The sequence below is a fragment of the Ovis aries genome, chromosome 13 (genome assembly GCF_016772045.2).
Source record: "Ovis aries strain OAR_USU_Benz2616 breed Rambouillet chromosome 13, ARS-UI_Ramb_v3.0, whole genome shotgun sequence".
NCBI lineage: Eukaryota > Metazoa > Chordata > Mammalia > Artiodactyla > Bovidae > Ovis > Ovis aries.
In genome coordinates, this window is record NC_056066.1 from 6,903,219 (window position 1) to 6,930,288 (window position 27,070).

The window sequence follows — 27,070 nt, forward strand, 5'->3', positions numbered from 1 at the left end:
AATTCCAGTAGAGCTATTTCAAATTCTGAAAGATGATGCTGTGAAAGTGCTGCACTCAATATGCCAGCAGTGGCCACAGGACTGGAAAAGGTCAGTTTTCATTCCGATTCTAAAGAAAGGCAATGCCAAAGAATGCTCAAACTACCGCACAATTGCACTCATCTCACATTCTAGTAAAGTAATACTCAAAATTCTTGAAGCAAGGCTTCAGCAATACGTGAACCATGAACTTCCAGATGTTCAAGCTGGTTTTAGAAAAGGCAGAGGAACCAGAGATCAAATTGCCGACATCCGCTGGATCATCAAAAAAGCAAGAGAGTTCCAGAAAAATATCTATTTCTGCTTTATTGACTACGCCACAGCCTTTGACTATGTGGATCACAATGAACTGTGGAAAATTCTGAAAGAGATGGGAATACCACACCACCTGACCTGCCTCTTGAGAAACCTATATGCAGGTCAGGAAGCAACAGTTAGAACTGGACATGGAACAACAGACTGGTTCCAAATAGAAAAGGAGTACGTCAAGTCTGTATATTGTCACCCTGCTTATGTAACTTATATGCAGAGTACATCATGAGAAATGCTGGGCTGGAAGAAGCACAAACTGGAATCAAGATTGCCGGGAGAAATATCAAGAACCTCAGATATGCAGATGATACCACCCTTATGGCAGAAAGTGAAGAGGAACTAAAAGCCTCTTGACGAAAGTGAAAGTGGAGAGTGAAAAAGCTGGCTTTTAAACCTCAACATTCAGAAAATGAAGATCATGGCATCCAGTCCCATCACTTCATGGGAACTAGATGGGGAAACAGTGGAAACAGCGTCAGACTTTATTTTGGGGGGCTCCAAAATCACTGCAGATGGTGACTGCAGCCATGAAATTAAAAGACATTTACTCCTTGGAAGGAAAGCTATGACCAACCTAGATAGCATATTCAAAAGCAGATACATTACTTTGCCAACTAAGGTCTGGCTAGTCAAGGCTATGGTTTTTCCAGTGGTCATTTATGGATGTGAGAGTTGGACTGTGAAGAAAGCTGAGTGCTGAAGAATTGATGCTTTTGAACTGTGGTGTTGGAGAAGACTCTTGAGAGTCCCTTGGACTGCAAGGAGATGTAACCAGTCCATCCTAAAGGAGATCAGTCATGGATGTTCATTGGAAGGACTGATATTGAAGCTGAAACTCCAGTACTTCGGCCACCTGACGCGAAGAGTTGACTTATTGGAAAAGACTCTGATGCTGGGAAGGATTGGGGGCAGGAGGAGAAGGGGACGACAGAGGATGAGATGGCTGGATGGCATCACCAACTCGGTGCACATGAGGTTGAGTGAACTCCGGGAGTTGGTGATGGACAGGGAGGCCTGGCATGCTGCAATTCATGGGGTTGCAAGGATTCGGACACGACTGAGCGACTGAACTGAACTGAACTGAATATCAGGAAAAAGGCAATGATGTCTGCTTTTATCACTTTCATTTAACAATACACTGGAGGTTCGATCCACTGCACTCAGTCAAAATGAAACAGAAAGCATAAAGATCAGAAAGGGAAGGTAAAACTGCTTCTTCTGTAGATGATATAATTGTTTACACAGAAAATCCCAAAGGAATCTACCAAACCACCACTAGTGTTATCTCTCCAGATTATTCCTATGTAGCTAGGAGTCTAAGGCAAATGTTGGCAGCCGACATCTGTCTGGTACTTATCAGTCCCCAAAATATGAACTTGATTTCCACTTCTTCCCCATCCATGCACACAACAGATTGCTACTGAGCACCTACTTGGTGCTACTGCCAGAGCACACAGCAGTAGGCAAAGGCGCTGCTACTGTTTTCAGATCTGCCCATAGGTGCTGGACTCTAGACTGTCTACTGAATACTCAGTGAATGGCCACCTTAGCCAGTCCAGATGCCTGTGCCTCGACTGTGTGTTTTCCAGACCAACCCTGGGGATCTGGATGGAAACCCTGGATGCAGGAGGCCCCTGGACATCCCCACAGCCCGCCAAGAGCCAGTCTCCATGGCCAGGTCTCTCCCATTAATCCCAACTTTTAGACCACTTCCAGTTCACTCTTCACTGTATTCTGGAGACTCCCACACTCAAAGACATCAGAATTATAACACATTTCCTCTCTCGTGGGGATCCTCAGCCTTTAACAACCCACACTAAAGATGAATGGGGTTGCAAAGAGTCGGACATGATTGAGCGATTGAACTGAACTGAAACATTTTAGGCTTTGAAGGCTATGTATGATTTCTGTTAAATACTGTTTTATTTTTGTTAACAACCCTTTTAAAAATTAAATATCATTCTTTGCTCATTGGGCCTGCAAATACAGGCCATGGCCAGATTTGGCCCACTGATCTTAGTTTGACAAGCTTCATAATGGAAAACCTGTAATACAAAGATGGAAAAGGAGATCGAAAAAAAACAAAACAGGGCAATCTGGGAGCCAGGGATTGGGAGAGGTGAGCAGATTTTCCAATGAATCAAATAAAACTTTACAGATTTAAAAAAAAAAACTGTTTAAAACTCAATGCAAGAGAGAATTAGAACATACACTGATGGGAAAAAACTTAAAAGCAGCCTAGAATGATAAAGAGAAGGAAAATGAGTTAACAAGCCTGAAGTGTAAAATGAGAAAATCCAACATATTAATAGGCATTTTGAAAGAGAAGAGGAAAAAATGAGGAAAGGGCATTAATATTTGAAAAAATAATAAATAAGAAATTCAAGAATTTACATTATAAGGAAATCCTTGAATCAAACATACATTCAGAGTTCCAAAGAAGATGAATAAAAACAAATCTATCATTAGTATACTATAGTGAAACTCTGGACCAAAGACAAAGAGAAAATATTAAAAACTAATCAAAGAAAATTAGCTCAGTTGGTAAAGAATCTGCCTGCAATGCAGGAGACCCCAGTTCAATTCCTCGGTCAGGAAGATATGCTGGAGAAGGGATAGGCTACCCACTCCAATATTCTTGGGCTTCCCTTGTGGCTCAGCTGGCAAAGAATCTGCCTGCAATGCGGGAGACCTGGGTTTGATCCCTGGGTTGGCAAGATCCCCTGGAGAAGGGAAAGGCTACCCACTCCAGTATTCCAGCCTGAAGAATACAGTCCATGGGGTCGCAAAGAGTCAGACACAATTGAGCAACTCTCACTTTCACTTTCAATCAAAGAAAAAAGATCTATAAAAAATTTTTAACTTAACAGGTAAATTACATATTCCCAAGCAACAGAAGAGGCCAGAAGAATAATATCTTAAAGCTAGAGATGATAAGGCAGTAAACAAAACAACCTGTCAACCTAGAATTAGTTACACTATCATTCAAGACTGAGGATCAACACAGTTTCAAATTGACAAACTCATTCCTTTGAGATTTAAGCTCCCAGCTTACTTCTACTCTGCCCGACAGCACACTTCTCATTATTCTTTCTGATTTTAGCATCTACCTAGATAAATCTCTCAATATCTTAGCTTCTGGATTTTCTGATATCCTCTCTTCAGATTAACCACACTATCATATGGTCACTCCTATGACAATGCCATAATCAGTAATATTAACTCCTCCACAGTCTCAGTTGCAGTCACCCCACCCCCTCTATTTTTCCAACTCATCTCTTGACCACTATAATTGCAACATTCCCTCCACTTCACCAAAAAGTGCCATTCCATTAATTCCGCGGCTTTATAACTATTCCTCACTGCTCTCAGGTACTCACCCCCACCTTATCCAACTAAAATCCCATGCTTCATTAATGTGTATCTATTCTCTTACTCCTGAAAGTCTTTAAGTCTCACTCACACATCAAACTTAACTGACAAAAACCTACGCTGGAGTATCAGCCAGAATAATTACACGAGGCTGCAAAAACAAACCACCCCCACATCTCAGTAGCTTAACAACAAAAATATTTGTCATTAATGTTGTAGGTTATACCTGGGTCACCAGAGAGTGTGCTTCAGATAATCACCCGGGAACAAACCCAGGCTGATGGAGGCTCCATCATCTATAACTGCACCTCCTGGATCATATTCCCACCAGGAGAATGAGAGGGCTACTAAAGGCCATCTTACAGCTTTAGCCTGGAGGTCACACATATCATTTCCACTCTAGTCCACTGGCCAGAAATAGCCACAACGTCTCAGGAATTGCAACAGGGCTGTGAAATACAGAGGAGCATATGGATGGGTATTCAGTAAGTGCTACATTAAATGTCTCTGCGACATCGGAGTAAACCCAACTTCCCATGCACAGCTAAACAAGGCACAGCCCTCATCCTGTGACCATGGGGTGACAGTCGTGAGCAAGAAGGCCCACCCGCTGAGAAAGGTGGGAGAGAAAAGACAGCCCCAGGCACCACACAGCATTGCTGAGTAATCCAGTCAGCCCTGGCTCCTCTGAGGCTTTGTGTTATGTGGATTTAATACAGAAGCAAAAAAAAAAAAAAAAAAGGCAAACTGTTTAAACCTCTATAATTGAGTTCTCTTCTTTAAGCCCAAATTCATTCTTCTTTTTTTTTTCTTTATTTTGGTTTTATATATAAATATATAACATGAAATTTACCATTTAATCATTTTTTAAGTGTAGAATTCAGTGGCATTCTTATTCAGACTGTATAACTATCACAACCATCCATCTCCAGCACTTTTCCATCTTCCAAACTAAAACTCTGCACCCATTCAACAACCCCTCATCCCCCACTTCTCCCCAACCCTGGCAACCACCATTCTACTTTCCATTTCTATGAATTTGACTACTCTAGGTATCTCACGTAAGTGGAATCATACACTTTTGTCCTTTTCTGACTGATTTAGTTTGCTTAATATAATGTCCCCAAGGCTCATTTCTTACTGAAACAGGTTTCAGAATTACCTTCCTTTTCAAGGCTGAATAACATTCCACCATATGCACATACCACATTTGGCTTATCTGTTCATCTGCCAATGGACATTCGGGATCAAACGCACTCAATCTACATAGAGAGCCATTTACTGGGGAAAGAAAATGGCTTGGCAAACTTGGCACCAAAAGAAGACCACTTCTTTCACCCAATTATACAACTCTGCATTGAGTCAAATACAATTTCTGATAAGTTTATACAGATGTATTTATCAGACATCATTAGAAGACATGAAAAAAAGCTATTTATTAACTGAGCTATTTTGGAAAATTCATGATACATTTAATTTCTACCATCAAACAAATTTTTTAATTTGCTTGAATAAATATGAGTAATTTGATTAAAATAAATCCTCATGGTGCCTGAAAATGGAGTCTTAAGAGCCCCTTTTATCTGTGTAAAGGATGAGCCACGTGAAACCACTTCCAGGAAGCCATTGTTAGAGTGCTTATGTGTGGGTTTGTTTGGAATCTAGAAGAATTAATGAAGTACTTTTATTTTTTCCTCATCTTGACACTTCCATCAATGTCATCATTTCTCTCGCTAACACTGGCCAAGTTACAAAAGAGCTTCTCTGTATCTTTACTAAAGGAGAGACCTGAGAACTGTGGTCTTGTTCAGAGACCTTCTGCATTCCATGTGCCCAATTTTCTCATGCTCTCCCTCTCCCTCTGTCTCTCTCAGCCACCACACACCCCTGCCTTAGGGCCACAAGTTCCTGCAAAGTAGGAGGTCAGTATTTTTCTATTCTACTGTCAGACTGATGTCTGAATCCAGATGAATGAGTCTGGGACTCTTCACTTAAACCTGTTTCCTCAACAGTAAAAATGGAAGATAGGAGTCGTAACTACCTCACAAGAACAAAATGAGACCATACACATAGAACATTTAGTGTGAGGCTGGGCACTGAATAAGCACTTCATGCTGCAGTGAGGATACCGACTGCCTTAAGGAAAACCATTAGCTATCATTTTCTGTCTCTCCTCATCCTATTCTGTATTTTGTTTCTGTTAGAACAAGGTGATTCCCAGCTGGCCTGAAAACCATCACTGAGAGCCTGGAATATAGTTCAAAACGAGTTTAGCCTTTAACTTGCAATTCTGAAGTCTGCTGTTTCCAAGAGAGCTGAGCCCTCACCAAGGGTCAAAATGATAGTGTGGTTAAACCTTGAATTATCAGAACAAAACAAATAAAATGATGAAGATTTCACTTAGCTTGGTAGGAAACATTTTAACCATGGTTATCCAGGGATTATGGATTATGCATGATTTTTCATTCAATATGTATTCCTTCTCTTATTTTTCCCAATTTCTGTAATAAACGCCTATTGCTTTTTTCCAAGAAGTTCAATGCCCAACATCAATGTTACACTCCTGCATTCACCATACTTTCTCTTCAGGTAAGATAGTAAAGGGCAAGGCAGGGTCTCCTGTGATGAGGTTTGGTCTCATACACTTCACTGTCCCGTATATGAGTTCATGAATGAATGCTACAGGTATTTTATTTTATCCAACCTCCATCCAGGTGTTTTATTTTATCCATTTGGTATTTCTACCTCAGCATTAGTGATAGATGTATCCTTCAAATTATTAATAAGATAATTAAAAACATGTAATGTAATAGCCCAATAGCCATATTGTCAAACCATGTTTTACTTCCAAAAGGTTAAGTAGCAAACTGAAAGGCATTTGCATTAAGGACAGAGACACATAAAAACTTACCAGCTCTTGGCTGACACTCAAGACACATCTTCATTGCATCTCAAGATAATTTTTAGTTGTTTTATCTTTGTCTCATTTAGTGGTGGCAGCAGTGGTAGGAATGGAGCCAGATTATTACAAAATGAAAGCTGAAAGGCCCTGATGTGTCAAGTGTGTAAAGTAGTGTTCAGATTCAGGGTTTTAATGTAGCGTTTACACAGTAAAGGATTAGGATATAATTCCCCCAGAGGGCCTCAACAGGAGATTAGGATTTTTAAGTATAACTCCTAATTTTACAGACCTTCTCGCCTTCTGGAGACTCTCAATTTCTTCCAAACAACTCTAACCTCAGTACTGATCGAAAGAGTCCCCAGAAGGGGTGAGTAAAGCTGCATTCACAGGAGAGAATAACCCACATTCCCAGGCTGCCTGCAGCCCAGAGCAGGATCATGGGCCACAAAAGCTCACAGTCACTGCTTCTGGTGCACCACGCATCTCCGAGGCTTGCTGATGACTTTCAAAGTATTTATGTCATCGTATAAATGCTGCTGTTCACTCTCGCTGTGGTGAGAGGGCATCTGAAAATCTTTCAACACATCCCCTGTTAGAAGTCCACAGGGACAGAGAGGTAATGAGGAAAGGTCTTTCCAAATTTAAAAGGAAACATTTGGGACTTCAGTTTCCACTATTGCAACATCTCTTTTTCAACAAAGGAATTTATTACCCAGTACGTCACCTTTTCCCTGTCAGAGGATTTAAGGCCAATTTTGGAGTTGGGTTACTTCTGGTTTTGAAGCTTGTCTTGTGAAATTAAAGAGAGGGCTGCCTTAAAAATGATAGAACACGCGTGATTTCATTGTTCACAGTGTCCCCATAGTTATCAAACCTGGAACATATTATATACAAAAAGCAAACATAAGGAGCTTTATAAAGAGATGGAGTAAGTAGTGAAGATGTGTAGCCCAGTCTAGCCCAGAGGTCGTGTGCACCTACACACCCTTAGTGTCTCCCCGGTATGCAGTTCTCTCTGACCTCCAACCCATCAGCAGTCGCTGGGTATCTACAGTAATCTACCAAAAACAACTCGGGTTTTTTCTTATAAACAATATATAACCAACAGAAAAAGCAATTTTAGAATTATCTCTTAAAGACTTCATCTCCTACAAATTAGGACGCAGTTGATATGTGCTTTAACCTTTCATAATTATTTAAAATACAGAAAAATACACGAGAACAGTGACAAACAGGAAAATCTCTTATCTAGAGCACAGTGCTAAGTATACTTAATACATATGCTAACTATACTTAATACATATGCTAAATATACTTAGTGTGAATGCTAAATATATTTAATCCTTGATATTTATTAGTTACTATATTCATGTCTATATTATTGAGAAGGTATAACCAAACCACAGAAGATCTATCTACTGCATAAATGGAAAGAATTCTAGTTTTGTGAATGCAAATATCTGCATACAAAAAAAGAGCTTTCAAAAAAAAAAAAAATGACTGAAAAGCCTTTATCCAGTCTGCCATATCAGAGAGCCAGGGGTCTGTGGCTAACAACGCAGAGGTGCCCATCCTGAAGTTTGAGGTGCTCCATCTTTCTCTGGGCCCTGCTCTTCAGCAGTGTCCCATTTCAACGTGAGGACATATCTGACACTTACTGTTAGCCTCAATACAGATGATGAAATAGGATCTTGCTTCCTCCTCTAAGTTTTCCCAATTTAGTTATCGAAACACAACATGCCCATCAGGGCACTGGGGACAAATGGTGCCAGGCAGCAGAAAGATTCAAAGAAAACCACCTCACAGAAGTGGTGTCCCTTGGCTTATGTTGGAGCCTATAAAATTCTATCACTACTATTGCATATGTCTGGGAAACATTCTAGGTGTGTGAAGGGCAGACTACTCTCCAAGAGAGAACTTCATTAGAGCAGTGGCTGCCATAGGAGCAGCAAGCACCGATTCCATGTCTGGCTGATGCTTCTGTACATCTCCCCTATGGACTTCTGTTCCACTGGGGAAATGAGGGGAACCACCTCTGCCCATGGAACCTGAAATGAGTCACTTAAGACCTCTGTATCTCAGGTTCCTCACTGCAAAACATAAATGGCTTAGGCTTAAATGGTTTCAAATTCCTTGGGACAAAACTTTATAGCTGGAAATACTTCTGGAATGTCGATAACTTTCTGGTTAAAATTAAGTTAAGAGGCTCATAATGAACAGACCACTTAAAAGAAACCTTTTTTAAAAAGCTGTTAATTCATGAAATAGTGTATTTAGATTGCTTTTTCTAACCTATTTGTTTTTAAGGGGGAGGATAAAAAGTGACTGATTCACTGTTAACTGATCAACTACCGCGCACCTGGCATTGTCAGAATATCATCAATTTAAAGCCCTACAATTCACTTGCAAAAGGAAGGTACTGTCATCCCAATTTGACAAATAAGAAACATGAAGTGGAAGAACTAAGATTCTAAAATCCAAGTCTTAAAACTCCAAGTAAAATGCTTATTCCAAGAGAGTACACCACTACAGAAATAAGGCTAATATCATCCCACAGACAAAGAAGATATAAGCAAAGAAAGCTCAAAAGCCTGAATCGATGATTCAGATCAAAGTAGTAATTAGCTGCAGATGAGCAGGGCAACAAATTCTGCCACCAATACATAGGACTGGAGATAGCCCCCAATTTTAACTATAACATTCTAAAAACAATCACTAAATTAACCTCAAGGGAATTAATGTCAAAATTGGAGATTTCATTTTGCATCAAACCAGAGAGTGTATTTTATGAGTTAAAAAAAGCCCAAGATGTAGCTGTAAACAATCTACAACAATGTAAATGTGATGTAATGTAAAATAAATTTCAGCACACATATAGAGAAGATGGAAAAGCTCTATACTGTGAGCAAAAACAAGACTGGGAACTGACTGTGGCTCAGATCATGAAATCTTTATTGCCAAATTCAGACTAAAATTGAAGAAAGTAGGGAAAACCAATAGAACATTCAGGTATGAACTAAATCAAATCCCTTACAATTATACAGTGGAAGTGACAAATCGATTCAAGGGACTAGATTTGATAGAATCCCTGAAGAACTACAGACGGAGGTTTGTGACAATGTACAGGAAGCAGTGATCAAGACCATCCCCAAGAAAAAGAAATGCAAAAAGGCAAAATGGTTGTCTGAGGAGGCCTTACAAATAGCTACGAAAAGAAGAGAAGCAAAAGGAAAAGGAGAAAAGGCAAGATATATCTATTTGAATGCAGAGTTCCAAAGAATAGCAAGAGTGCAAAGAAATACCGGAGAAGGCAATGGCATCCCACTCCAGTACTCTTGCCTGGAAAATACCATGGATGGAGAAGCCTGGTGGGCTGCAGTCCATGGGGTCGCTGAAGGTCGGACATGACTGAGCGACTTCAGTTTGACTTTTCACTTTCGTGCATTGGAGAAGGAAATGGCAACCCACTCCAGTGTTCTTGTCTGGAGAATCCCAGGGACAGGGGAGCCTGGTGGGCTGCCATCTAGGGGGTCGCACAGAGTTGGACATGACTGAAGTGACTTAGTAGCAGCAGCAGCAGCAAAGAAATAGAGGAAAACAATAGAATGCGAAAGATAGAGACCTCTTCAGGAAAATGAGAGATACCAAGGGAACATTTCATCCAAAGATAGGCACAAGAAAGGACAGAAACAGTATTGGACCTAACAGAAGCAGAAGATATTAAGAAGAAGTGGCAAGAATACACAGAAGAACTATACAAAAATCATCTTCATGATCCAGATAATCATGATGGCATGATCACTCATCCTGGAATGTGAAGTCAAGTGGGCCTTAGGAAGCATCACTATGAACAAAGCTAGTGGAGGTCATGGGATTCCAGTTGAGCTATTTCAAATCCTAAAAGATGATGCTGTGAAAGTGCTGTGTTCAATATGCCAGCAAATTTGGAAAACTCAGCAGTGTCCACAGGACTGGAAAAGGTCAATTTTCATTCCAATCCCAAAGAAAGGCAATGCCTAACAATCTTCAAACCACCGCAAAATTGCACTGATCTCACACGCTAGGAAAGTAATGCTCAAAATTCTCCAAGCCAGGCTTCAACAGTACGTGAACAGTGAACTTACAGATGTTCAGGCTGGATTTAGAAAAGGAAGAGGAACCAGAGATCAAATTGCCAACACCCACTGGATTATCAAAAAAGCAAGAGTTCCACAAAAACATCTACTTCTGCTTTGTTGATTATGCCAAAGCCTTTGACTGTGTGGATCACAACAAACTGTGGAAAATTCTAAAAGAAATGGGAATACATGACCTGCCTCTTGAGAAATCTGTATGCAGGTCAAGCAGCAACAGTTAGAACTGGACATGGAACAACAGACTGGCTCCAAATCGGGAAAGGAGTACATCAAGGCTATATATTATCACCCTGATTATTTAACTTATATGAAGAGTACATCAAAAGAAATGCTGGACTGGAAGAAGCACAAGCTGGAATCAAGATTACTGGGAGAAATATCAATAACTTCAGATATGCAGATGACATCACACCTATGGCAGAAAGTAAAGAAGAACTAAAGAGCCTCTTGATGTTCTTCTTCAATTGATCCTTTGATCATTATGTAGTATCCTTCTTTGTCTCTTTTCACAGCCTTTGTTTTAAAGTCTATTTTATCTGATATGAGTATTGCTACTCCTGCTTTCTTTTGGTCTCTATCTGCATGGAAAATCTTCTTCCAGCCCTTCACTTTCAGTCTGTATGTGCCGCCTGTTTTGAGGTGGGTCTCTTGTAGACAACATATATAGGGGTATTGTTGAAACTGTAATCAGAAATCATCCTGCAAACAAAAGTCCAGGTCCAGATGGCTTCACAGCTGAATTCCACCAAAAATTCAGACAAGAGCTAACACTTATCCTACTCAAACTCTTCCAGAAAATTGCAGAGGAAGGTAAACTTCCAAACTCATTCTGTGAGGCCACCATCACCCTAATACCAAAACCTGACAAAGATGCCACAAAAAAAGAAAACTACAGGCCAATATCACTGATGAACATAGATGCAAAAATCCTTAACAAAATTCTAGTAATCAGAATCCAACAACACATTAAAAAGATCATACACCATGACCAAGTGGGCTTTATCGCAGGGATTGCAAGGATTCTTCAATATCCACAAATCAATCACTGTAATACACCACATTAACAAATTGAAAAATAAAAACCATATGATTATCTTAATAGATGCAGAGAAAGCCCTTGACAAAATTCAACATCCATTTATGATAAAAACTCTCTGGAAAGCAGGAATAGAAGGAACATACCTCAACATAATAAAAGCTATATATGACAAACCCACAGCAAACATTATCCTCAATGGTGAAAAATTGAAAGCATTTCCCCTAAAGTCAGGAACAAGACAAGGGTGCCCATTTTCACCGCTACTATTCAACATAGTTCTGGAAGTTTTGGCCACAGCAATCAGAGCAGAAAAAGAAATAAAAGGAATCCAAATTGGAAAAGAAGAAGTAAAACTCTCCCTGTTTGCAGATGACATGATCCTCTACATAGAAAACCCTAAAGACTCCACCAGAAAATTACTAGAGCTAATCAATGAATACAGTAAAGTTGCAGGATATAAAATCAGCACACAGAAATCCCTTGCATTCCTATACACTACTAATGAGAAAATAGAGAAATTAAGGAAACAATTCCATTCATCACTGCAACAAAAAGAATAAAATACTTAGGAATATATCTACCTAAAGAAACTAAAGACCTATATACAGAAAACTATATAACACTGATGAAAGAAATAAAAGAGGACACTAATAGATGGAGAAATATACCATGTTCATGGATCGGAAGAATCAATATAGTGAAAATGAGTATACTACCCAAAGCAATTTATAGATTCAATGCAATCCCTATCAAGTTACCAACGGTATTTATCAAAGAGCTAGAACAAATAATTTCACAATTTATATGGAAATACAAAAACCTCAAACAGCCAAAGCAATCTTGAGAAAGAAGAATGGAACTGGAGGAATCAACCTGCCTGACTTCAGGCTCTACTACAAAGCCACAGTCTTCAAGACACTACGGTACTGGCACAAAGACAGAAATATAGATCAATGGAACAAAATAGAAAGCCCAGAGATAAATCTACACACCTACGGACACCTTATCCTTGACAAAGGAGGCAAGAATATACAATGGATTAAAGACAATCACTTTAACAAGTGGTGCTGGGAAAACTGGTCAACCACTTACTTGTACAAGAATGAAACTAGAACACTTTCTAACACCATACACAAAAATTAACTCAAAATGGGTTAAAGATCTAAACTCAAGACCAGAAACTATGAAACTCCTAGAGGAGAACATAGGCAAAACACTCTCCAACATAAATCACAGCAGGATCCTCTATGACACACCTCCCAGAATACTGGAAATAAAAGCAAAAATAAACAAATGGGACCTAATTAAACTTAAAAGCTTCTGCACAACAAAGGAAAACTATAAGCAAGGTGAAAAGACAGCCTTCGGAATGGGAGAAAATAATAGCAAATGAAGCAACTGACAAACAACTCATCTCAAAAATATACAAGCAACTCCTACAGCTCAATTCCAGAAAAATAAATGACCCAATCAAAAAATGGGCCAAAGAACTAAACAGACATTTCTCCAAAGAAGACACACAGATGGCTAACAAACACATGAAAAGATGCTCAACATCACTCATTATCAGAGAAATGCAAATCAAAACCACAATGAGGTGCCATTTCACGCCAGTCAGAATGGCTGCCATGCAAAAGTCTACAAGCAATAAATGCTGGAGAGGGTGTGGAGAATAGGGAACCCTCTTACACTGTTGGTAGGAATGTAAACTACTACAGCCACTATGGAGAACAGTGTGGAGATTCCTTAAAACACTGGAAATAGAACTGCCTTATGACCCAGCAATCCCACTGCTGGGCATACACACCAAAGAAACCAGAACTGAAAGAGACACGTGTACCCCAATGTTCATCGCAGCACTGTTTATAATAGCCAGGACATGGAAGCAACCTAGATGCTCATCAGCAGATGAATGGATAAGAAAGCTGTGGTACATATACACAATGGAGTATTACTCAGCCATTAAAAAGAATACATTTGAATCAGTTCTAATGAGGTGGATGAAACTGGAGCCTATTATACAGAGTGAAGCAAGCCAGAAAGAAAAACACCAATACAGTATACTGACGCATATATATGGAATTTAGAAAGATGGTAACGATAACCCTGTAAGTGATACAGCAAAAGAGACACAGATGTATAGAACAGTCTTTTGGACTCTGTGGGAGAGGGCGAGGGCAGGATGATTTGGGAGAATGGCATTGAAACATGTATAATATCATGTATGAAATGAATAACCAGTCCAGGTTCGATGCATGATACTGGATGCATGGGGCTGGTGCACTGAGATGACCCAGAGGGATGGTACAGGGAGGGGGGTTCAGGATGGGGAACACGTGTACACCTGTGGCGGATTCATGTTGATGTATGGCAAAACCAATACAATATTATAAAGTAATTAACTTCCAATAAAAATAAATAAATTTATTTTAAAAAAAGAGCCTCTTGATGAAAGTGAAAGAGGAGAGTAAACACGCTGGATTAAAATTCAACATTCAGAAAACTAAGATCATGGCATTCACGTCCCATCACTTCATGGCAAATATATGGGGAAACGATGGAAACTGTGACAGACTTTATTTTCTTGGGCTCCAAAATCACCGTAAGTGGTGACTGCAGCCAAGAAATTAAAAGATGCTTGCTCCTTGGAAGAAAAGCTATGACCAACCTAGGCAGCATATTAAAAAGCAGACATTACTTTGCTGACAAAGGTCCATCTAGTCAAAGCTATGGATTTTCCAGTAATCATGTATGGATGTAAGAGTTGGACTAGAAAGAAAGTTGAGCACTGAAGAATTGATGTTTTTGAACTGTGGTGTTGGAGTAGACTTTTGAGAATCCCTTGGGCTGCAAGGAGATCCAACCAGTCCATCTTAAACGAAATCAGTCCTGAATATTCACTGGAAGGACTGATGCTAAAGCTGAAACTCCAGTACTTTGGCCACCTGATGCGAAGAGCTGACTCATCTGAAAAGACCCTGATGCTGGGAAAGATTGAGGGCAGGAGGAGAAGGGGTCGACAGAGGACAAGATGGTTGGATGGCATCACCGACTCAATGGACATGAGTTTGAGCAAGCTCCAGGAGTTGGTGGTGGACAGGGAGGCCTGGTGTGCTGCGATTCATGGGGTCGCAAAAAGTCAGACATGACTGAGCAACTGAACTGAACATTATAATATATGCCCGCTCTCAAAGCCTGGGAAACAAACAATGGATTTATACTGTTAAAAGAATCTCACATTTGTGAAGTAATCTATTATTATTCTACACAGACTATGGTAAATTAATGATGCATGTGTAATATCTAGAGCAACCACAAAAAACATAATATACAAAAGTATAATAAAATGTTAATAGAGGAAAAGAAAATGAAATATTAAAAAAAAATAATCAAACCAAAGGATATAGGAAAAGAAGAACAGAGAAACCAAAGAGCAAACAGAAAACAAAAGCAGGATGGTAGATTTAGTCCAAGCATATCTATAATTACATTAAGTGTAAATGGACTAAACACTCTTTATATAAAAGGCTCAGATTATCAATGTGGATTAACTTTAAAAGGGTATTGACCCAGTTTGTTTGTAAGAAACATACATTAATATAAAGCCAAGATAGGCTAAAAGTAAAATGGGTGGAACATAATATACCAGACAAGCAGTAAGTGTAAGAAAGCTGATTTGACTATATTAATGTTAAGCAAAGTAAACACCAAAACAAAGATTATCTAGAGATAAAGAATATTTTGTAATAATAAAAGTATCAATTTGTCAACATACAAAGTATTAAAAGTTAAAATATATTTTTATTTTACAGAACAACTATATGGACAAATACTATGGAAACATAACATTTAGTGACAAAAGCAAGTCACAGAGGATGATATGTCACATAACACCATATTCCTAAGGCTCAATAAAAATCATAAAACTAAATAATATACTGGTTAGAGATATACACACATGTGATTAAACTTTTTTTTAAGCTAAAAAATGATACACAGAATTCAGGATAATAGTTTTACTTCTGGAGGACAGGCAGGGGTTTGGGAAAGAGTAGATGTGGATACTATTACTAATATTTACTTGTAACCTAATGATAAGTTCAATGAATTTAATTTCCTTTTGTTTCATAACTTACTTATATAATATAGTATTTTATATGCAGCCAATATTGCCATTTTAAAAAACTTAGTTCTTAATAAGAAAAGATACCATTAGTCAATACTCACCAATATCCTTAAAAATAATCATTCCTTTTGAGTCTTAAGGAGTATTTCTAGCAATTTTGGTAAGGAAATACACAAATGTACAACAGTTAAACACAAGAAAATCACTGTTTTTAGAACAGCAAAAAGCAAACAATAAAAAACAGGAATTAAACAACTCATTGGTCATTCTAAGAAACTAAAACAACCATAGGATAGAATTTTATTATATGAAGCTATTTAATATAATTAAGTTACTATTTAGATCATAGCTTAGGAGTTAGTGAATTCCTAAACTTTATAAGTTAAACTAGGGGTACTTACATGGACATTACGGATTCTCCAACTAGGAATTCCATGCAATTTTTCTAGAATTGTATGTATACTTATGCAGGTAACTGTAGTCACAAGCATGCTTCTAGGGAGAACGTCTACAGTTTTTATGTTCTCAAAAGAAGAATGGCTACTCAAAAAAAAAAGTTACTAAGGTAGCTAATCTTCAAAGATGGCTACCAATGAACAAAGCTGCCCTGGATTCATACCCATATGTAATCCCCTTGCACAATCAATCTGGATTGTGACCCTGTAATTAACTTTACCTAATGCAATGCAAGTTCCAGGCCTAAACCATAAAAGAGGACTGATAGCTTTTGCACTTTGAGTGTCCTGAGCAACCATGTAAGAATCCAGCTGTCTTGTGGAAGAGGTCATGTTAGACCAGAATTAGTCCTGATATGACATGGGCAGACAGCAAAGCCAAAGCACCTGAGCACACCAGCTGAGCCCATCAAACCGGCTGTGCCCACCAAGGCACCAGCCACGTGAGGAAGGCACCATGGACACCTAGGTAAACCACCATCTAACCCTACCCACATGAGAACCCCCAAACAAGCCAACAAAAGGATGATCCACTTGAGATCTAGTTAACACATATGATCATAAGAAGAGGATTATTTTTCTAAGTCCCAAAATTTGGGAGTGATTTGTTAAGCAGCAAATAGGTAGCTAAACTGCTAGTTCAGACTGAGTAACCTCACCTAATTAAGGACTAAATATTTTATATGGTGGCTGAAACGAAAATCAGAAGCTATCCATCAGAACAAACTGTGGAAAATTCTTAAAGAGATTGGGATACCAGACCACTGTATCTGCCTCCAGAGAAACCTGTATGCAGGTTGAGAAGCAACACTTAGAACAAGACATGGAATAATGGACTGGTTCAGAATCAGGAAAGGAGTACATCAAGGCTTATCGTCACCCTGCTTATTTAACTTGTACAGAGTACATCATGTGATATGCTGGGCTGGATGAATTAAAAGATGGAATCAAGATTTCCAGGAGAAATATCAATGACCTCAGATATGCAGATGATAATATCCTAATGGCAGAAAATGAAAACGAACTAAAGAACCTCTTGATGACAGTGAAAGAGGAGAGTGAAAAAGCTGGCTTAATCACTTCTTGGCAAATAGATGCTGAAAAAGTGGAAATGGGGACAGATTTTATTTTCCTGGACTCCAAAACCACTGTCAACAGTGACTGCAGACCTGAAATTAAAGGACAGCTGCTCCTTGGAAGGAAAGCTATGACAAACCTAGACAGCGTATTAAAAAGCAGAGACAGCACTCTACTGACAAAGGTCTGTCTAGTCAAAGCTATGGTTTTACCAGTAGTCATGTATGGATGTGAGAGTTGGACCATAAAGAAGGCTGAGCACCAGAGAATCAATGCTTTCGAACTGTGGTGTTAGAGAAGACTCTTGAGAGTCCCTTGGACTGCAAGGAGATGAGATCAAACCAGTCCATCCTAAAGAAATCAGTCCTTATCCATTCATCTGCTGATGGACATCTAGGTTGTTTCCATGTCCTGGCTATTATAAACAGTGCTGCGATGAACATTGGGGTACATGTGTCTCTTTCAATTCTGGTTTCCTCGGTGTGTATGCCCAGAAGTGGGATTGCTGGGTCATAAGGTAGTTCTATTTGCAATTTTTAAGGAATCTCCACACTGTTCTCCATAGTGGCTGTACTAGTTTGCATTCCCACCAACAGTGTAGGAGGGTTCCCTTTTCTCCACACCCTCTCCAGCATTTATTGCTTGCAGATTTTTGGATCGCAGCCATTCTGACTGGTGTGAAGTGGTACCTCATTGTGGTTTTGATTTGCATTTCTCTAATAATGAGTGATGTTGAGCATCTTTTCATGTGTTTGTTAGCCATCCGTATGTCTTCTTTGGAGAAATGTCTATTTAGTTCTTTGGCCCATTTTTTGATAGGGTCGTTGAAAGCTGTGGTACATATACACAATGGAGTATTACTCAGCGGTTAAAAAGAATTCATTTGAATCAGTTCTGATGAGATGGATGAAACTGGAGCCGATTATACAGAGTGAAGTAAGCCAGAAAGAAAAACACCAATACAGTATACTAACACATATATATGGAATTTAGGAAGATGGCAATGACGACCCTGTATGCAAGACAGGGAAAGAGACACAGGTGTGTATAACGGACTTTTGGACTCAGAGGGAGAGGGAGAGGGTGGGATGATTTGGGAGAATGACATTCTAACATGTATACTATCATGTGAATTGAATCGCCAGTCTATGTCTGACGCAGGATGCAGCATGCTTGGGGCTGGTGCATGGGGATGACCCAGAAAGATGTTATGGGGAGGGAGGTGGGAGGGAGGTTCATGTTTGGGAATGCATGTAAGAATTAAAGATTTTAAAATTTAAAAAATAAAAAACTAAAAATTAAAAAAAAAAAAAAGGAAAAAAAAAAAAAAATCAGTCCTGACTATTCATTAGAAGGACTGATGCTGAAATTGAAGCTCCAAAACTTTGGCCACCTGATGTGAAGAGAAGATTCACTGGAAAAGACCCTGATGCTGGGAAATACTGAGGGCAACAGTAGAACAGGATGACAGAGGATGAGGTGGTTGGACAGCATCACCAACTCCAGGAGACAGTGAGGGATAGGGAAGCCTGGCGTGCTGTAGTCCATGGGTTGTGAAGAGTCGGACATGACTTAACGACTGAACAGCAATCCATCAGAGGACACAACATCACTCCCCAGTCCTCTGTGCAATAATCCCTGTTGCTGCACATGCACACACGCACACAGACACAGTCACACGGCCCCCCAACACACACACACATCTATGCCATTTATATAATAGTTTCACTGAGTAAAACCAACTTCACCTGGGTTTCATGTACTTTATTCACATAGGTTCTTTTATTACACATAAATGAAACATAGATCAAGCATACACTTTGCCCTTATATTAAATGAAATGAAAAGCAGTGAGACCCTCACATGACCCTTCATTTAAAATATTACAGTGGTTACTTATGTAAATCACTTTCCTTCCCTCTGGACTAAAAAAGAACAAAGTAGACCGAGGTTCAGGGAACACACACTGAAAGGTATTTTATAATGCTAATAAAACAGCATTGTATTATGTCACAGTAGTACAATTACAATGCTTACTGCACAGAAATACTTTCTCTTTATTAATTTCCACAATCATCTTGTAAATGATATTTGAGAAGGAAACAAATTCAAGCAGAACCAGCAATCCTGCCCCAGAACCAAGAGGCAAAGCAGAACATAAACAAAATGAAACAGCCAGATCCCATTTCATCTATTCAATCTGAGTGAAATGAAGATGTAAACAAACTCTGTGGTGGTGCAGGTTTTTTTTTTTTATCTACTGCATTTGATTTTTCACAAAAAAAAAAAAAAAATCCATTTCCACAGCCAAATTTCTGTTAGCCAAAAATAATGGCAAGAGGCATGGCTTTGGTAGGAACAGATTTAAATGATAAGTATATGTTTTTAACTCTCTAAACACCTACACCTCACCATTTCTAGTAGGACAGTGGATGATTATATTTCAGTTTGGCCTCTATTTTTCACATGTCTCTACTGTCACTAAGTAAAGATTGTTTAGATTCTTTCAGCACTCAGGCACTGTTTGACTTTTCTGAACCTCAGTTTTCTCATTTGAAAACTGTAATCATTATGTATGAAGTACTTAGCACAGTGCCTGATCATAGCAAATGGTAAACAGAGGATAGCTGCTGTTATCATCCTTATTGATAATCACCAAATGATATCAAGTATCAGTTTAGCAGGATCCCAGCATTAGCCCACACAACTGTGTGATTTCCTACTGTGCTAAGAGAATCCTGACTTTGTTCATGCTGCTCTGGTCACCTGTTGTTGTTCAGGCATTCAGTCATGTCAAAACCTGTGCAACCCCATGGACTGAAGCACTCCAGGCCTTCACTATCACCTGGAGTTTGCTCAACTCAGGCCCACTCAGTCAGTGATGCCATCCAAGCATCTCATTCTCTATCTCCCTCTTCTCTTTCTGCCTTTAATCTTTCCCAGCATCAGGGTCTTGGTCAAAGTATTGGAGCTTCAGCTTCATCATCAGTCCTTCCAATGAATATTCAGAACTGATTATTCCTTTAGGATTGACTGGTTTGATCTCTTTGCAGTCCAAGGGACTCTCTAGAGTCTTCTCCAGCACCACAGTTTGAAGACATCAATTCTTTGGTGCTCAACCTTCTTTCTGGAGAATAAAATTTGGTGACCCACTCCAGTAATCTTGCCTGGAAAATCCCATGGACAGAGGAGCCTGGTAGGCTACAGTCCATAGCGTCACAAACAGTCGGACATGACTGAGCGACTTCACTCACTCACTCACTCACTCAACCTTCTTTATGGTCGAACTCTCACATCCGTACCTGGCTACTGGAAAAACCATAGCTTTGACTAAACAGATTTTTGTCACAAAGTGATGTCTCTGCTTTTCAAGAAGTTGTCTAGGTTTTGTCATAGCTTTTCTTCCTAGGAGCAAGTGTTTTAATTTCATGGCTGTAGTCATCATCTGCAGTGATTTTGGAGCTCAAGAAATTAAATCTGTCACTGTTTCCATGTTTCCCCCATCTATTTGCCATGAAGTGATGGAAACAGATGCCATAATCTTAGGTTTTTGAATGCTGAGTCTTAAGCCAACTTTTTCACTCTCCCTTTCACCCTCATCAAGAGGTTCTTTGCTCCTCTTCACTTTCTGCCACGACAGTGGTATCATCTGCATACTTGAGGTCATTGATATTTCTCCTGGCAATCTTGATTCCAGCTTGTGGTTCATCCAGCCTGGCATACACATGCTGTACTCTGCAAATAAGTTAAATAAGCAGGGTGACAATATACAGCCTTGATGCACTCCTTTCCCAATTTGGAACCAATCAATAAAAAAGAAGCAGATGTTTTTCTAGTATTCTCTTGCTTTTTTTGATGATCCAGTGGATGTTGGCAATTTGATCTCTGGTTCCCCTGCCTTTTCTAAATCCAGCTTGAACATCTGGAAGTTCACAGTTCATGTATTGTTGAAGTCTCACTTGGAAAATTTTGAGCATTACTTTGCTAGTGTGTGAGAGGAGTGCAATTGTGCATTAGTTTGAACATTCTTTGGCATTGCCTTTCTTTGGGATTGGAATGAAAACTGATCTTTTCCAATCCTGTGGCCACTGCTGAGTTTTCCAAATTTTCTGGCATATTGAGTGTAGCACTATCACAGCATTCAGTTCAGTTTCAGTTCATTCGCTCAGTCATGTCCTACGCTTTGTGACGCCATGAACCGCAGCACGCCAGGCCTCCTTGTCCATCACCAACGGCCACAGTCCACCCAAACCCATGTCCATCAAGTCGATGATGCCATCCAACCATCTCATCCTCTGTTGCCCTCAATCCCGCCCAGCATCAGGGTCTTTCTTTCAATGAGTCAACTCTTCACATGAGGGGGCCAAAGTATTGGATTTTCAGCCTTAACATCAATCCTTCCAATGAACACCCAGGACTGATCTCCTTTAGGATGGACCAGTTGGATCTCCTTGCAGTACAAGGGACCCTCAAGAATCTTCTCCAACACCACAGTTCAAAAGCATCAATTCTTTGGTGCTCAGCTTTCTTCACAGTCCAACTCTCACATCCATACATGACCACCGGAAAAACCATAGCCTTGACTAGACAGACCTTAGTCAGCAAAGTAATGTCTCTGCTTTTGAATATGCTATCTAGGTTGGTCATAACCTTCCTTCCAAGGAGTAAGCATCTTTTCATTTCATGGCTACAACTGCCATCTGCAGTGATTTTGGAGCCCTAAAAAATAAAGTCTGTCACTGTTTCCACATCTATTTCCCATGAAGTGATGGGACCAGATGCCATGATCTTAGTTTTCTGAATGTTGAATTTTAATCCAGCATTTTCACTCTCCTCTTTCACTATCATCAAAAGGCTCTTTAGTTCTTCATTTTCTGCCATAAGGGTGGTGTCATCTGCATATCTGAGGTTATGGATATTTCTCCCAGCAATCTTGATTCCAGCTTGTGCTTCCTCCAGCCCAGCTTTTCTCATGATGTACTCTGCACAAAAGTTAAATAAGCAGGGTGACAATATACAGCCTTGACGTACTCCTTTTCCTATTTGGAACCAGTCTGTTGTTCCATGTCCAGTTCTAACTCTTGCTTCCTAATCTGCATATAGGTTCCTCAAGAGGCAGGTAAGGTGGTCTGGTGTGCCCATCTCTTTCAGAATTTTCCAGTTTATTGTGATCCACACAGTCAAAGGCTTTGGCATAGTCAATAAAGCAGAAATAGATATTTTTCTGGAACTCTCTTGCTTTTTCCATGATCCAGCAGACGTTGGCAATTTGATCTCCGGTTCCTCTGCCTTTTCTAAAACGAGCTTGAATATCTGGAAGTTCACAGTTCACATATTGCTGAAGCCTGGCTTGGAGAATTTTGAGCATTACTTTCCTAGAGTGTGAGATGAGTGCAATTGTGCGGGAGTTTGAGCATTCTTTGGCATTGCCTTTCTTTGAGATTGGAATGAAAACTGACCTTTTCCAGTCCTGTGGTCACTGCTGAGTTTTCCATATTTGCTGGCATATTGAGTGCACAACTTTCACAGCATTATCTTTCAGTATTTGAAATAGCTCAACTGGAATTCCATCACCTCTACTAGCTTTGTTCGTAGTTAATCTTCCTAAGGCCCACTTGACTTCACAGTCCAGGATGTCTGGCTCTAGGTGAGTGACCACACCATCATGGTTATTTGGGTCATTCAGACCTTTTTTCGTATAGTTCTTCTATACAAACAAGTTATTCTTGCTACCTCTTCTTAATTTCTTCTGCTATTGTTAGGTATTTATTGTTTCTGTCCTTCATCATGCCCATCCTTGCATGAAATGTTCTCTTGATATCTCCAATTTTCTTGAAGAGATCTCTAGTCTTCCATTCTATTGTTTTTCTCTATTTCTTTGCACCGTTTATTTAAGAAGCCCTTCTTATCACTCCTTGCTATTCTCTGGAACTCTGCATTCAGTTGGGTATATCTTTCCCTTTCTCCCTTGCCTTTTGCTAATCTTCTTTTCTCAGTTATTTGTAAAGCTTCCACAGACAACTACTTTGCCTTCTTGTATATCTTTATCTTTGGGATGTTTTGGGTTACTTACTCTTGTAAAACCTCCATCATAGTTCTTCAGGTACTCTGTCAGCCTCATCTAATCCCTTGAATATCCACTGTATAATCATAAGGGATATGATTTAGGTCATTCATGAATGGCTTAGTGGTTTTCCCTTCTTTCCTCAATTTCAGCCTGGATTTTGCCATAAGAAGCTCATGATCTGAGCCACAGTAGCTCCAGGTCTAATTTTTTGCTGACTGTATAGAGCTTCTCCATCTTCAGCTGCAAAGAATCGATCTGATTTTGGTATTGACCACTTGGTAAAGTCCATGTGTAGAGTTATCTCTTGTGTTGTTGGAAAGGGGTGTTTGCTATGACCAGTGTGTCCTTGATAAAATTGCTAGCCTTTGCCCTGCTTCATTTTGTACTCCAAGGCAAAACTTTCCTATTACACTATCTCCTGACTTTCTACTTTACCATTCCAATCCCCTATGATGAAAAGGACATCTTTTTTTTTTTTTTTTTGGTGTTTGTTCTAGAAGACCTTGTAGGTCTTCATAGAACCATTCAACTTCAGCTTCTTCGGCATTACTGGTTGGGGCACAGGCTCATGAACATAACCTAAGGGTATGTTGTGTGCTTATGACAGGTTCATGGGTAATCCCCTTTGTCAGCAATTAGCTCAGGAATGGGCTAGTGACTCAACATTATTCAACTAACAAAATGTGAAAAGTCAGCTGGTAGGCATCTAAAACATGTTCCTCACACCTAGAAGAGAGCTACACAGAGAAATAGGTTTTTTTTTTCTTCTAGCGATTTTTACATCATGAGTTTTTCTAGCAACAAAGTAGCTGTTCTGCCATCAGCCTGATGAAGAGGTCAGTGATGACAGCTGCAGAATAAGTAAGAGACAGAGAGAATTGGATACTTGATGTCAGCAACGAAATCTTGAAGCAACCAACCCTGCAGTCCACCTACCTCCTCTGTGAAATCATTGCACTCCTGTTGGTGAAGCCAGTTTGAGAAGTGACTATCATACCTATAGCTCAGAGTACTCTAAATTACCACAATCACGGAAGGGTGTGAAAACGGCAATGAGTTTTATCGAAACTAAATTACACTAAAATTAAACCACCCTTACTTTCAGAGCCCTCAGCATGAATGTCTAAAGCTCTTAAACTGGCAGGAGCACTAAGCCCTGGTTTTTCAGTGAGGAACAATTAAGTCAGTTTGCCAAACAGAATCTATTTGGCAGTGCTTTAAAATATGCAGTGGGTTACAGAGTTCAATTCAATAGATGTTCACTTATCCAGCACCAACCACATGTTTAGGGCACCAGCTTCTTCCTCAAGGAGCTCCATGTACCATAAGTGGTACATGCACCACTGACCACGAAGGGTGTAACCTTTGGACTGAGCAAGGGAAGAAGGCAGGGTGGGAGGGAGGCTACAGGAAAAACATTTGAGCCCAACCTTGAAGGATGAGCCAGGCTTCACCAGGCATGAGAAGGAGGGAAGGCATTCTAAATAGGAGCAGAAATAGAAATGTGTACTCTTTTCACACGATATTGTGCTAAATTGTTTATATTACAATGACAGATATAAAGAAATGAAGTAAATGATGATATCTAGGACTTGCTAAGGAGAGTTGCCCCAGACATGAAGATCAAAATAAAACTTACCTCTGCAAACTTACCTCACATAGTGAGTTCTGAAAAATATCCATGAATTTGATGACAGGGGCAGGGTTTAACTATCAAAGTTGTACTGAGGAAAACCCAGGGCCGTACAGAAACTCAAGTCTGCTGTGTGTATGCCTATTCCAGGTACAAACAGGCTATAACATTAAAGTGAAAGGCTCCAAAGAAGGAACTCTTACTAAGATGTGAAATGAAACTGAAACTACTAAGACAACTCAGATGAATGAAGACATGTAAGGCAAATATATGGAAAAATATTTCCATTAATATTGCATCTCTCTCAAGAGGGAGGGGATATATGTATACTTGTTGCTGATTCACATTGTTGTACAGCAGAAACCAACACAACACTGAAAAGCAATTATCCTCCAATTTAAAAAAAGAGTATTATATCTCTATATCCTACTAAATTTACACTAACATTAAAAAGAAAGCCTAACAAGTAAAGCAGAGGCAAATCTAAACTTTAAGGATAAGGAAGAACTCAGATAAAAGAAATTTCAGTAAATCTTAAATCGTTACTATCCTCTGATGTAAATTTTACTATCTGTCTTAGCTACATGGGGCAAATATTCCATATTTCCAGGAACACACCATCACATCATCCTAGTAGAATTCAATAAGAACTTATGGTTCTTTCACCAATATTAGTAAACAGTGACTATTATGATAGATTACAACACGTATAATTTACCAGGAAATTATGAAGAACCAGGAAAGCACTGTCACTTAAGGCTAGAATATAGAGAAATAGATGCAGAAAACAGTATTACAAAACATACAACACTGAACCGCAAGTAACCGGAGGCGCAATGATACAAAGTGATAACATCGATGGCAATTAACATATCTGTACGTCTCTCCTCCATAAAGAAGATGCTCCAGTCCTGGTGGGAATGGGCAGACACACCCTTCCAACCTGCTCCCTCCATTATGATTCCAACCCAAGTCTGCTTTCCAAGCCCATGACACCCTTCAGAGCACACCTTCTCTTCCAGTCAATGTGGTCCATGTAGACCTGAAATGCCAATGAGGAATTTCAAAAAAAATCTCTAATTCTTTTCTAACTCAGATTTTTTTTAATGATTATCTATGTTTTCTACTAGCCAATGCTAGTAAAAAAAAAATTTTCATCAAAGCCAAAGACAAATACAGTAGTCTTTGGCTACAAATACAAATGCAGTCTTTCTTGATATGAATAAAAATATCCTGAAAATTAAAATGTAAGGTATCCTTCAGTCATGATGTGTTATACTGTAGGCTCAATCATGCTGTTATTCACTAACAAGGACCAAGACATGAATACAAAAGCAAGCTAATAAAAACGCAAACAACAGTTCCTGCATTTTACACTTCAGTGTTTCCACTTTTTTCTCCATGATTCGCCAATAAATCTTTTGGCCCAAATTAACCAGCCACCATGGATAGAGCTGGTTAAACGGAAATACATCTGATTCAGGATTATATCTTTCTAACCTCTCGGCTGCTGCTGCTGCTGCTGCTAAGTCACTTCAGTCGCGTCTGACTCTGTGTGACCCCATAGGCGGCAGCCCACCAGGGTCCCCCGTCCCTGGGATTCTCCAGGCAAGAACACTGGAGTGGGTTGCCATTTCCTTCTCCAATGCACGCATGCATGCTAAGTCGCTTCAGTCGTATCCGACTCTGTGTGACTCCAAAGATGGCAGCCCACCAGGCTCCTCTGTCCCTGGGATTGTCCAGGCAAGAATACTGGAGTGGGCTGCCATTTTCTTCTCCATCTAACCCCTCTAGCCACACCTTTTAGAGCTGGCGGGTTGTTTTATCCACCTCTGCTTGCAACAAGAACCTTAGTAAATTTGTATCAAGGTTAGGAGTATCCCAGATGAGTCAGAAAACATAAATATTATTT

The 27,070-nt window shown here is 39.6% G+C and overlaps 1 protein-coding gene across 6 annotated transcripts in view; it reads right to left on the reverse strand.

The window, feature by feature from the left end:
* Positions 1-27,070, reverse strand: part of TASP1 (taspase 1) — a 273,068-nt gene that overhangs the window by 103,184 nt on the left and 142,814 nt on the right. The window lies entirely within an intron of this gene.